We start from the raw sequence: 11,297 nt of genomic DNA, 5'->3' as shown, positions 1-11,297 counted from the left end.
GTGTCAGGTTTTGGAGGTCTAAATGTCGAGGGGATATAAGGGAAATTGATTGCGCAAGCTCGCCCTGAAACATCTGCGCGGGATCACAGCGAGGAGTGAAACTCCTACAACAAGCGGACCAAAAGACTCCAGAAGGAGACATTTGAAGGAAATGGGTGCGTCGGATGCAGCATGAATAATTTTCTGCCAGCGGGCGGCCCCTATGGATCTCTTCAGGATGAGACATTCAACACACACAAGACAATTTGGTCGCGCTTTGAGCTGGCGGAGCTGACTTTTTATGGCGAGTCGTCCAATTTTGCAAACGTGTTCCACCCACGCAAAAAAAATGTATGCGATAAATTTAGCTACAAGTAGGTGTTCATAAAATTTGGTTGGGAAAAAAAAAAATCGCTGGGAGTTCACTTATGAAGCCAAAACTGACACAAAATGGCCACTATGATCCAAAATGGCAGACTTCCTGTTTCTTTTCAGACGTGGCTTCTTGAGCCTTTTTCGTAGGTCCACTCATGATAAGACATGGCTACCAAATGTTCATGTTGCTAAGTGAAGCTAGCTTTGCTAAATTTCCCCCAAATTCCAGAGGCCTGAAAATAACCAACATAACCTCAAAATGGCTGCTTCAAAGCAAAATGGTAGAATTACTGTGTCTTTTCAGCTATGGTTTCTTGAGACTTTTTGTGAAGGTCTACTTACAATGGACCAAATTTCATGTTGCTAAGTGTAACTAGCTTTGGGGGCTAATTTTTTCAGAAATCTCCAGACCCTAAAAATGACTGCTTTGATCCAAAATGGCAGACTTCTGAAGGATATTATAACATTTTAATACCTATTTTCATATATCGATTATTGTTACTGATCATGAACATTTTAATTCTTCATTTTAAGTTTGTCAAAGTGTCTTGTGTCCTGAGCAGGGCACATGATGTTGACCTCGTATGTTCTGGGTTAAAGCTGGGACCATATTATTTAGTCTAGAAAAGTTCCTTCTCATCACTTTGTACGAAAACATATTTTCGCCCTTGATTTTGCTATACACTGATTGGTCCAGAATTTCTTGTTTTATTTTGTACACGTACATTGTGGTCTTGAACAGAACTTGTTTTGCTTTTCCATTAGTCACGGTCATTGGTGCTTTTGGGTCAAATGATAAAGTGAGATTTTGTTATGAAGAAGAATATGAAAAGTGCCTTGAAAATATACATATTTTGGCTAGAGACGAAGACAGCTGCAACTGCACTAAGAGTTCTATTGTTTGACATGTCCTTCAACTGTATAACACATTTGCTCATTCATGAAGGGAGAGATATTCTGCTTGGAGACTGAATTGTAATAAAAGGCTGGCCCTTCGAGAGGAGGGTGTGCATTGTTGATCAAAACCTGTCGGAGTTTGATTCAATGGTGTAACAGGAGATCTCCTCTAAGAATTATCCTGCGCAGGAAACTCTGTTCATTTCTCATCTCACCAGTTGGTTTATTGGACACGCAAAAAGTTATGGATTAACTACACCCCTCAGTTGGTGATTTTAATATACCTTCTTCAGTTGGTGACCCTCCGACGGCAAGGCGTTTGACGGTTGTTGCGTTCGCGGACGGTTTGAATTCCTGGCGCCATATTAATTGAGGTAAGTGGAGATCTTATCCACGTTTGAGGAATTCTTTCTGTCTAGGAGCGCTCCGGCCGCCATGCGTTCTTGTAAGATAGCCAAATCAAGGGTGAGATTTGTGTGAGCAGAGGTAGAAGTTTAAGTTGTTTGGTTGTATGGAGTCAATAATTGTGGAATTTCCTACGGTATTTTAAGTATACATATTTGTGGTGCACATTGAATTGAATAGCGATCGCTAGTAAGTCAGTCTGGGAAACATTTTGTCTTTACAAATTTGTTTTTACAGACGATAGATACGTAGATAATTGATTTGAAGTCTATGTATATGAGATAAGAGATATATGAAGTTGAGAGTAAGTCAGTCTGGGAAACATTTTGTCTTTACAAATTTGTTTTTACAGACGATAGATACGTAGATAATTGATTTGAAGTCTATGTATATGAGATAAGAGATATAAGATGAAGTTGAGAGTAAGTCAGTCTGGGAAACATTTTTGTCTTTACAATTTTGTTTTTACAGACGATAGATACGTAGATAATTGATTTGAAGTCTGTGTATATGAGAGTAAGTCAGCTGGAGAAGCATTATTCTTTTACCAGCGTTAGATGTGTGGGCATTGGTTTTACGTCCATACATATTTAAGTTGAGAGAAGTCGGCTCAAAAAGCATCTTTGTCTTGATCCCTGCCTGATGCGCGGGAGAGACAAACACTTTGTTTTTATGAGTAATAGATTCTTGGGTAATTAGATACAAAGATCCTTGAATAAGTGTTGCCGATTAAAGCTGCGGGAGGATCGACTGCTTCATTTTCTAGGGACAAAGGACTCAACTTATAGGAAGTCAGATTGACATAAAACGGATTTAGTACGCCGTTTTAAGATTAATCGATAGGTCTATGAATAATTGGATATTGACATTTTTAGACAAGATATAAGAGATAAGATGTATTGACTCAACTCGTGGAAGTCGGGCTGACTAAAGCATATTTGATACGACGCTTTAGATCAAGCCAATAGGTCTATTGAATATTCGTGATTAAAATTCAAAGACAAAGAAACTGTTGAAGCTGGGGTAGCGCAGTTGACATCCGGATATTTATGTGTTGATATGTCGTACAAAACGACATGTCTTGTCTGTCCGTTGTGTGTATGCCGTCTGATCGGTGAAGAAACTCTAACGTTACGGTAAAATCTTAAAGGGACCGCGACGAGAACAGTTGATTAATTCTGTTATAAGTGAGACGTCACTTCATTTAAATATTAATACAACTGAACTATGATAATTTACAATATAATATAATATAATACAAATCAATAAGCTATAAAATACCTGAGTTAATAATTAAGACGAAACATGGACACTCTATTTGAACTCAAAACACAGTGGTTTGACCCGAATGGGATTCCGTTGAGTTTAGATGGGATGACGCTGGATAAACAAATTGGGAACGCATGCGCTGTGGCTATAGGGATTTTACCTACAAAGGCTAAACGAGAAACAAAAAAAAGAACTTTGCGACTGGATGCAAGACGGCTGTAGAAAAGGTTATTTTCCGTCATTACAATCTGCAGTGTGTCTAATCTCTTTGATGAAGAACGTTGAACTTGCATGTGTGAAAAAACGTCACGAACTAGATGAGCTGGTGCAACACACATCTGTAATTTCTTCGAGTGGAAGAAAAGCCAGAAATGATCGAAAGCTTGTTGACAAAATAATGAATAATGCTAGAATACTAGCTTTAGGTATTTTTGTGAAGTTATAACCATTTATATAACTAAATAATGATATAAGACTAAATGATTTGACCTGATATGACTTCCGCTAGTCGGAATTAAAGCTTCCGGATTAATCATACCGTTTAAATAATGACTTAAAATGTAATTAATATTGAACGACGGGACTTGATTATATTGTGAAAAAGGTTAGTTTATTCTAATAAGATATGGCATTTGTTCGATGGTTTTAATGACGGCAATTTAACTTTGAATGTGCGTACACGGCGACCGCCCGTTAATAATGTTATGAGTGTATGTAATTTTATATAGAGGAGAGTCCCGGACGTATCTTTAAGAAAAGTGTATTGAAAAAATGATTAATACTGAAATGTTGCTTTGCAAATAAAATAACTGTATAATACAAATTTATGTAATAAAACAAATTAAGCCGTTTAATAAGCGCTAAACGGGATAAATTAATTAGACGGTAAAATTACTAATAAAACTTCTAACGCTAAAACCCGCAATTGTCTGCGTTAAATAATTGAACGACATTATATAAATTGTTGCCGTAACTGATTTTATAAGCCCCTTACATAAATTTCTTAAGCACTAATGTTGAATACTTAAACTGGCTTCAAGAGTGCAAATACGTCATATTTAAAAATTATGTTTGCTATAAAACGAACGAATATTAATACACAAATAACATAGAGAGGTATAGTTTTAAGATATTATAAAATTTAGATGCATGTCTTATGCTTGTAGAGCATGGGTGGCTTTGACTGATTGTAGTTGCTATGACTCATTCCCTTTCTCGGGTTAAAAAATGCCAACAGCCATCAATCTTTGTAATGAGGTCAAATAAAATGTTTTTATAAAAGGTAATGTTAATTGTGTGATTGTTTTAGATTAAATAGTTTAGTCTCTACTCTTATTTTAATAATAATAATAATAATAACTAAAAACAAATAACTTGGATGGCAATTAATGTGGAATAATTCTTATATAGATGATTGTTTTTTCCCTTATGATTTTGTTTGTGCGCGAGAACATTGTTTAATAAATTTTAAATATCTTTTCAGAATCAGGAGACACACCCATTAAGGACAATTGGGGTCGCACCAAAGTGCCATGTTCCGGTCCTGGGGATGAAGTAATGTGTTAATTATAATTTAAAAGGAGTTTTTTATTTATTTTTTTCTCCGACGTTTATAAATAGAAAGTAATTTTAATCTCTCCTGAATATATTTAACCTTTGAATTCGACATTTGAAGTCTCATTACAAACAGACTGGGGAAGCTATCTGGAAGAAACACATTTTTGACATAATTTGAGGTGCTATGTAATTAAAAATCATTCCTGCTTTGACGTTTGACCAAAGGCTGACTTTACGGGCTGCGGCCTCCATTGAGAAAACATTAATTGAAAACTACACACTTATTAATTAACTATATTTGTAAATTGTTAGAGTATATCTGTCCTATTTTATCCTAAGTATTATTTATGAAGGTATGCAAAACATATTAAATTAAATATTGTAAACCATAACAAATATTGACATATAATTAGCAATTATTTAAAATTGTAAACTTTCATTGTTTTAATTATTATTTTTTATTATTTTTATTTTTATTTAATTGTTTTAATAAAGGAAGTTTTTGGTTTTAAATATTTACTGACATGTTATAACCTAAATACTGTTGGGGCAGATTTTAATGTTTTCAGTCGAGTGAGGATTATTGGTCAAGGGTCATTATTTCGGAACAAAGTCAACTGGCGGGACACAGACCTCTTTAAAAACCCCCACCCACAAAGAAACTGCAACTGCCACCACCATCAGAGGGGCGTGATGCAGCCATCATCACAAAACATCCTGCCAATACCTGATGGAGAGGGGAGGTTCCTGGCGCCACCTGTTGCAACAATGACTGTGCCATCATATACAAATGTGATAAAAGAAAAACTGCTCCACTGCCCAATGCACACAATGCTCCGCACGAACTGTCCTATGAAAAACTGCTCCATATGCTCTGCACAAGCGTCCTTAAAGCATTCCTGCGTCCAGAACTGTCCACTACGATGGTGACTCAACCCCACAAACAATGCTTTCCTTGAATTAGTGATACCAGGCCATATGATGTGATACTGACTGTTTACACTGCACTCTATTTTTGACAGATATAAGGTGATAACATCTACAGTAAAACATTTCGTAAATATAATGAACTGATTGACAACACTATATACACACAGATTTATTACATTTTAAAAACGTTTGATGTCTATTTTGATTTGATCTGATTTGTTTATCTCTGTCTATTTTGAAACAGTCAGCTTTTTGGACAAACATCAAAAAGGGGGACTAGCAAGCGTAATGGTAACATTAAAACTAAGGGCAACTTTATGTATTAATAATAATTGATGAATTGGCTGAAAACTGAGATTCTTTGTAAAATTCATTGGCATAAGCTACAATATTTTTATAGTACAAAAGATAATACAGGTAAATTTCGTCTGGTTTCAGAAATTGAAACAGCTAATATGAATACAGATAAGATACAATTTATTTCAATCTTAATTATTATATTTTACTTTTTTAAGTTTGGTCTTCTAGTGTTTTCCCGAATTCTCTTTTGAAATTTAAATAGTTGCTTGGGACGCATTGTCGAATTTGCTGGTTAAATGTAAAATTTTCCCCTCTTTCTAAACAAAAAGCAAGCAAAATTTATTTACTGCAAAACTTTATATATTAGTCTGAAAGAGTCTCTAAAGCGATTTTTTTTTTTTTTTTTCAGATGGGGGAATTATTGGTTGGTCTGGGTATATCGTCGCGAAGGACACAAACAGTCCATGTTAAATAAATAAATTTAAAATTAAAAGTTAGTCTTAATGCGATAATTATAGATAGTCCGTGAGAATGAATTTTACAGGAGGACAATTGGGGATTTCCTTGACCATGGAGAAGGAGTAAGTTTTGGCAGGGACGGCGAAAATAAGGTGAATATGTTCCATTTCTATTTCTATTTTTCCCTTGGGGCCCTGGGGTTAGATGTTATTTTTTGATTTTATTTGTTGACGAAAGTTGCATTTATTTAATGGCTGGAAGCACATCCATGCTATATCTATAACAATAAATATTATAAAACATTCCAATAATTATTACATTCTGTAAACAAAATTGGCCTCGTCAGATTTGAACTGGCTAAAGATTTTCATTTTTTGCATTTAAGAATGTGCTCAGGTCATTAAAGTCAGCCAAAGGCTGGATCCTAATTAAATGTCACAACAAACAGAATTTTTTCCCACAGGAGAGGCCTACAGAACTTTACTAACATTTACTAACTCCTAACTATATAACACTACCAAAATGCTCTTTCAAAAAGAAGGGATGCGAATAAATGTTTATTAGTGACTAAATGAAAATATTTTGCTTCCAGATAAGGTGATGAAAAGGTCAATCTAGTCCAGTCCACGGGGCACCTGGTTCCACATCTTGCCTATTAGACCAGCCGGAGGTCCGCCTTCTACTCAACCCCCACCTTCAGGAGCCAGCCACCACCGGGAATCAACAGAGAAACCACTGCACCTGCCATCTGACGAATCAACAGAGAGACCAGCCAGCTGTTCCAGTGACCAGATGTGCCAGCCGAGAGGCCATTCAACTGCTTCCAGTGTCAGCTAACGAGCTGAGGAATTACTACATGAAGATTGAGTTTCGCTGAGGACGTCTTTCGAATGGAAACAGGAGGAATGTGTCCCTTTTTCCAGGGCATTCCACAAAGAATGCGTCACAACTTGGGAAGATAAAATCCCGGTGACCGATTTTGCACCCCTGGCAGTTGGAGAGAGGCAGAAGGACCCTCTTCAAAAAAAAAAAAAAAAAAAAAAAAAAAAAAAAAAAAAAAAAAAAAAAAGGCTCTGTTCAACCTTCTGCTGATGCTGCTCAAGGAACCTGAGTGCACCATCCACACAAGAAAATAAAGAAAGTGACGACTGTTTAATAAAAAAAAAAAAAAAAAAAGAAAAATCACAAGATGGCTACTTCGAAGAGACAATGCGTCTTCAATTGCGTCTGCATCACGACACTCTTTCTTATACTGACTGTTATGCCAATTTTGTGTTTTTGGGATCCCCTAACCACATCTGTAAACGCAACCACAAAAATTCGGGCTAAGCGAGACATGAACTCTCCACACATTCCCTGGGTTATATCCAAAACGTATGATGACTCAGTCACGGTGACAGTTGCCCCAAACACAAACACCTCTGTCAAAATTCCCATTACGTCATTAAAGGGATTTAGAGGATGGGAAGAGACAAGGGGAGGAATATGGGTGAAATATTGGTGGTATTTGACAGGAAATGTTGCGCAACTAGATTGGGGTACTTTTATAACCACCCAAAGTGGACAATATTGGCCACCGGGAAAAAGCAAGGAGGCTGTTTTCTTTTCTAAAAGGACAACACTGCGTAAAATGGGAGGTCAACTCGAATTAACCTTTTCCATTCCCGACGGGAATATACGACCAGCTAATGTAACTCTATACAACACCTCCTGTTTTGGATTACTGTTATGGGCATGGTCCCACGGCGTTGACCCACGTTTTCCTATTCTAATCTGTGTAAATAAGACTATGAGTAAGCTAGACCAACCAAAAATGACTAAATACTCAATGGAGAATGGGATAAAAGCTGTAAGTGTACCGATTGATAGTGTAATTGAATGGTTTAGGGTTACTACAGGAGTATCCAAAAGCAGCAACAATTGGCTATTGCTAGCACACGAGGCAGCACACGCCTCTGGTAAGGAGTGTGTAGTATGTGTGGGACCACGACCTTTATTGAGAGTAATCCCGGCTAAAATCGAGGAACAATGTATAATGGAAATTATGAATAAAACTGCCCCAAATGCCAAATGCTCTCAATGGGATAAGATATATCCACTAGTGAATTTGCAGACAACTAAACCAATATTTTCAAAGGAAATTGCAGATGGTAATTTTTCATGTATTAAAATGACAGGTACCGGAGAACAATTGGGAGAACTAGATCACATTTCACACTGCACTACAATAATAAATGTGGGTCAAAAATTCAAGCCGCAATCAAGGGCTGACATTTGGTGGTGGTGTGGGCATAATCAGATATTTGACAAGTTGCCTTGGGATGGCAAAGGATATTGTGCTCTCATCACCCTTCTTCTGCCAGTACAACTTTTTCCCACCTCGGTTGATAACCTTTTACAAATGATTGACACTTGGGAACCACAATCTTCTCCTCCTTTCCATAGAATTAAACGATCTTCTTGGCAACAGGAAAATGTCCCCACCTACATTGATGCAATTGGAGTGCCGAGAGGTGTGCCAAATGAATACAAATTGACTAATCAAATAACTTCAGGATTTGAATCCCTAATTTGTTGGTGGTGTACCATTAACAAAAATGTAGACAGAATTAATTATGTGCATTACAATGTACAAAGACTAGGAAATTGGACTCAATCTGGATTTGAAGCTGTACATGGCCAATTGGCTGCCACATCTTTGATGGCTTTTCAGAACCGAATTGCACTTGATATGCTATTGGCAGAAAAAGGGGGAGTTTGCTCAATGTTCGCAGATCAATGTTGTACCTTCATTCCTAATAATACCGCACCGGATGGTACTTTAACTATTGCAATTAAGGGACTCCGGACACTTAATAGAAAGATGAATGAACACTCGGGTATAGACACTTCGCTATGGGATAATTGGATGACTGTATTTGGCCGCTACAAAACCTTAATTTCCACAATTTTGATATCAATTGCTGTATTTACGGCTCTAATAACAATATGCGGATGTTGTTGTATACCCTGTATTCGTTCCCTTTGCGAGAAAATTATTTCTGCCGCAATTGAAAAACAGGACGTACGAAATAAGTCTTCTTACATGATGATGGAGGCTATTACTTCCTCAGCCCGGCCTGCTGCAACATCCGATGTAGATCCCGCTGGAATCTTTGTGTAAAATGTTTAAATATTTAGTTATTGGGCTTAGTGTTTACGTAAGCCCAAAAGGGGGACTGAAGGATATTATAACATTTTAATACCTATTTTCATATATCGATTATTGTTACTGATCATGAACATTTTAATTCTTCATTTTAAGTTTGTCAAAGTGTCTTGTGTCCTGAGCAGGGCACATGATGTTGACCTCGTATGTTCTGGGTTAAAGCTGGGACCATATTATTTAGTCTAGAAAAGTTCCTTCTCATCACTTTGTACGAAAACATATTTTCGCCCTTGATTTTGCTATACACTGATTGGTCCAGAATTTCTTGTTTTATTTTGTACACGTACATTGTGGTCTTGAACAGAACTTGTTTTGCTTTTCCATTAGTCACGGTCATTGGTGCTTTTGGGTCAAATGATAAAGTGAGATTTTGTTATGAAGAAGAATATGAAAAGTGCCTTGAAAATATACATATTTTGGCTAGAGACGAAGACAGCTGCAACTGCACTAAGAGTTCTATTGTTTGACATGTCCTTCAACTGTATAACACATTTGCTCATTCATGAAGGGAGAGATATTCTGCTTGGAGACTGAATTGTAATAAAAGGCTGGCCCTTCGAGAGGAGGGTGTGCATTGTTGATCAAAACCTGTCGGAGTTTGATTCAATGGTGTAACAGGAGATCTCCTCTAAGAATTATCCTGCGCAGGAAACTCTGTTCATTTCTCATCTCACCAGTTGGTTTATTGGACACGCAAAAAGTTATGGATTAACTACACCCCTCAGTTGGTGATTTTAATATACCTTCTTCACTTCCTTAAGACTTTTTTGTGAGGCTACATATGATAAACGTGTATACCAAATTCCATGTTGCTTAGCGACCCTGGCTAGGTGGCTAAATTTTCCCGAATTTTCAAAAGGCCTTAACTGGCCAAAATGACCCTAAAATGACTGCTTTGATACAAAATGGCAGTCTTCCTTATAGAGACTTTTTTTTCCACGAGATTCTCTGGTCACTGATGATTTTCTGGTCACACCCTCAACCCCTACCAAACAAAACTTGGCGATATTTCATGCCTTTTTTTTTTTTAGAGTATGGGAAAGCCCTCAAAAGAGGATGAAGTAACTAAGCGCTTTTAAGAGGGGCCCCTCTTGGCGAGCAGCGCTCGAACCCTCAACGTAAAAAAATATAGTCACATCACGCGCGCTTAAAACAAAGTTTCCTTTTAAATCCCAAAGTTAAACAACAACACAGCGTTTTCCACGGTGAATGCAGCCATGGGTGGCTCATTCGTCCTCTGCCTGCCCTTCCTGCTTTCATTGTGGAGTTTTTGTTGGGGTGGGGGGTGGAGAGGGGGTGGCGGGGTGGGGGCTTGATATTGAACTTCAGGCTTGGAGTTGAGCCTGCTTCACCCCCTCCCCTGATCACTGAGAGAGAAAGAACATAATGTGACCGCCGCTGACAGTCCTCTGGACAGGAAGATAGCAGTAAAAAAAGAGAGGCTTTTTTTTTTTTGGGAAGGGGTGTGTGTGGTTGGGGGGGGGGGGGGGGTTATGCATGTGTTTGGATGGGTGTGTTCGCTCTTGTCTGTTTTTCCTGTTTTCAATCAAGTCTTCTAACTCTCTTGTTACGTTTCTCAGGAAGAGCAATAATGTTCCCCCGGTCAATTCGACCTGGGGCGGGTTGAAGTGTCAAAGTGTCAGAATTAAAATATAAAATGGTATCTTTTTATTAACTTGTGCAGAGAAACACTTTTTTCAAGTTTGCTTAGGTTCTGGTGAGAACAGGAAGTCAGCCATTTTGGTTTGAGGCTTTTTTTTTGGGTGGGGGGGGGAATCCAGGGTTCTACTTTGAGAATTTCAGATTATATGATGTTTTGTTTCATTTTTTAAATTCTATTCTCTTGAGTTCCACGTTCATGTCGTTAGGTTTTCATTTCCACCTGTTCTCATCAGCCCAGTCGCTCGTTATAACCAAT

General features: G+C 37.6%; 2 long non-coding RNA genes across 5 annotated transcripts in view; one reads left to right on the top strand and one right to left on the bottom strand.

Moving 5' to 3' along the window:
- Nucleotides 1-11,297, bottom strand: part of LOC144038410 (uncharacterized) — a 37,194-nt gene that overhangs the window by 22,641 nt on the left and 3,256 nt on the right. The window lies entirely within an intron of this gene.
- LOC144038756 (uncharacterized) lies at nucleotides 36-9,966 on the top strand. Its single transcript, XR_013289281.1, has 2 exons — nucleotides 36-6,323; nucleotides 6,764-9,966. It is a non-coding gene; the product is annotated as an uncharacterized LOC144038756 (long non-coding RNA).

Source organism: Vanacampus margaritifer, chromosome 18 (genome assembly GCF_051991255.1).
Source record: "Vanacampus margaritifer isolate UIUO_Vmar chromosome 18, RoL_Vmar_1.0, whole genome shotgun sequence".
Classification (NCBI taxonomy): Eukaryota; Metazoa; Chordata; class Actinopteri; order Syngnathiformes; family Syngnathidae; genus Vanacampus; species Vanacampus margaritifer.
Note: the sequence above shows the minus strand (reverse complement) of the source record. Positions and strands in the feature narration are given on the sequence as shown.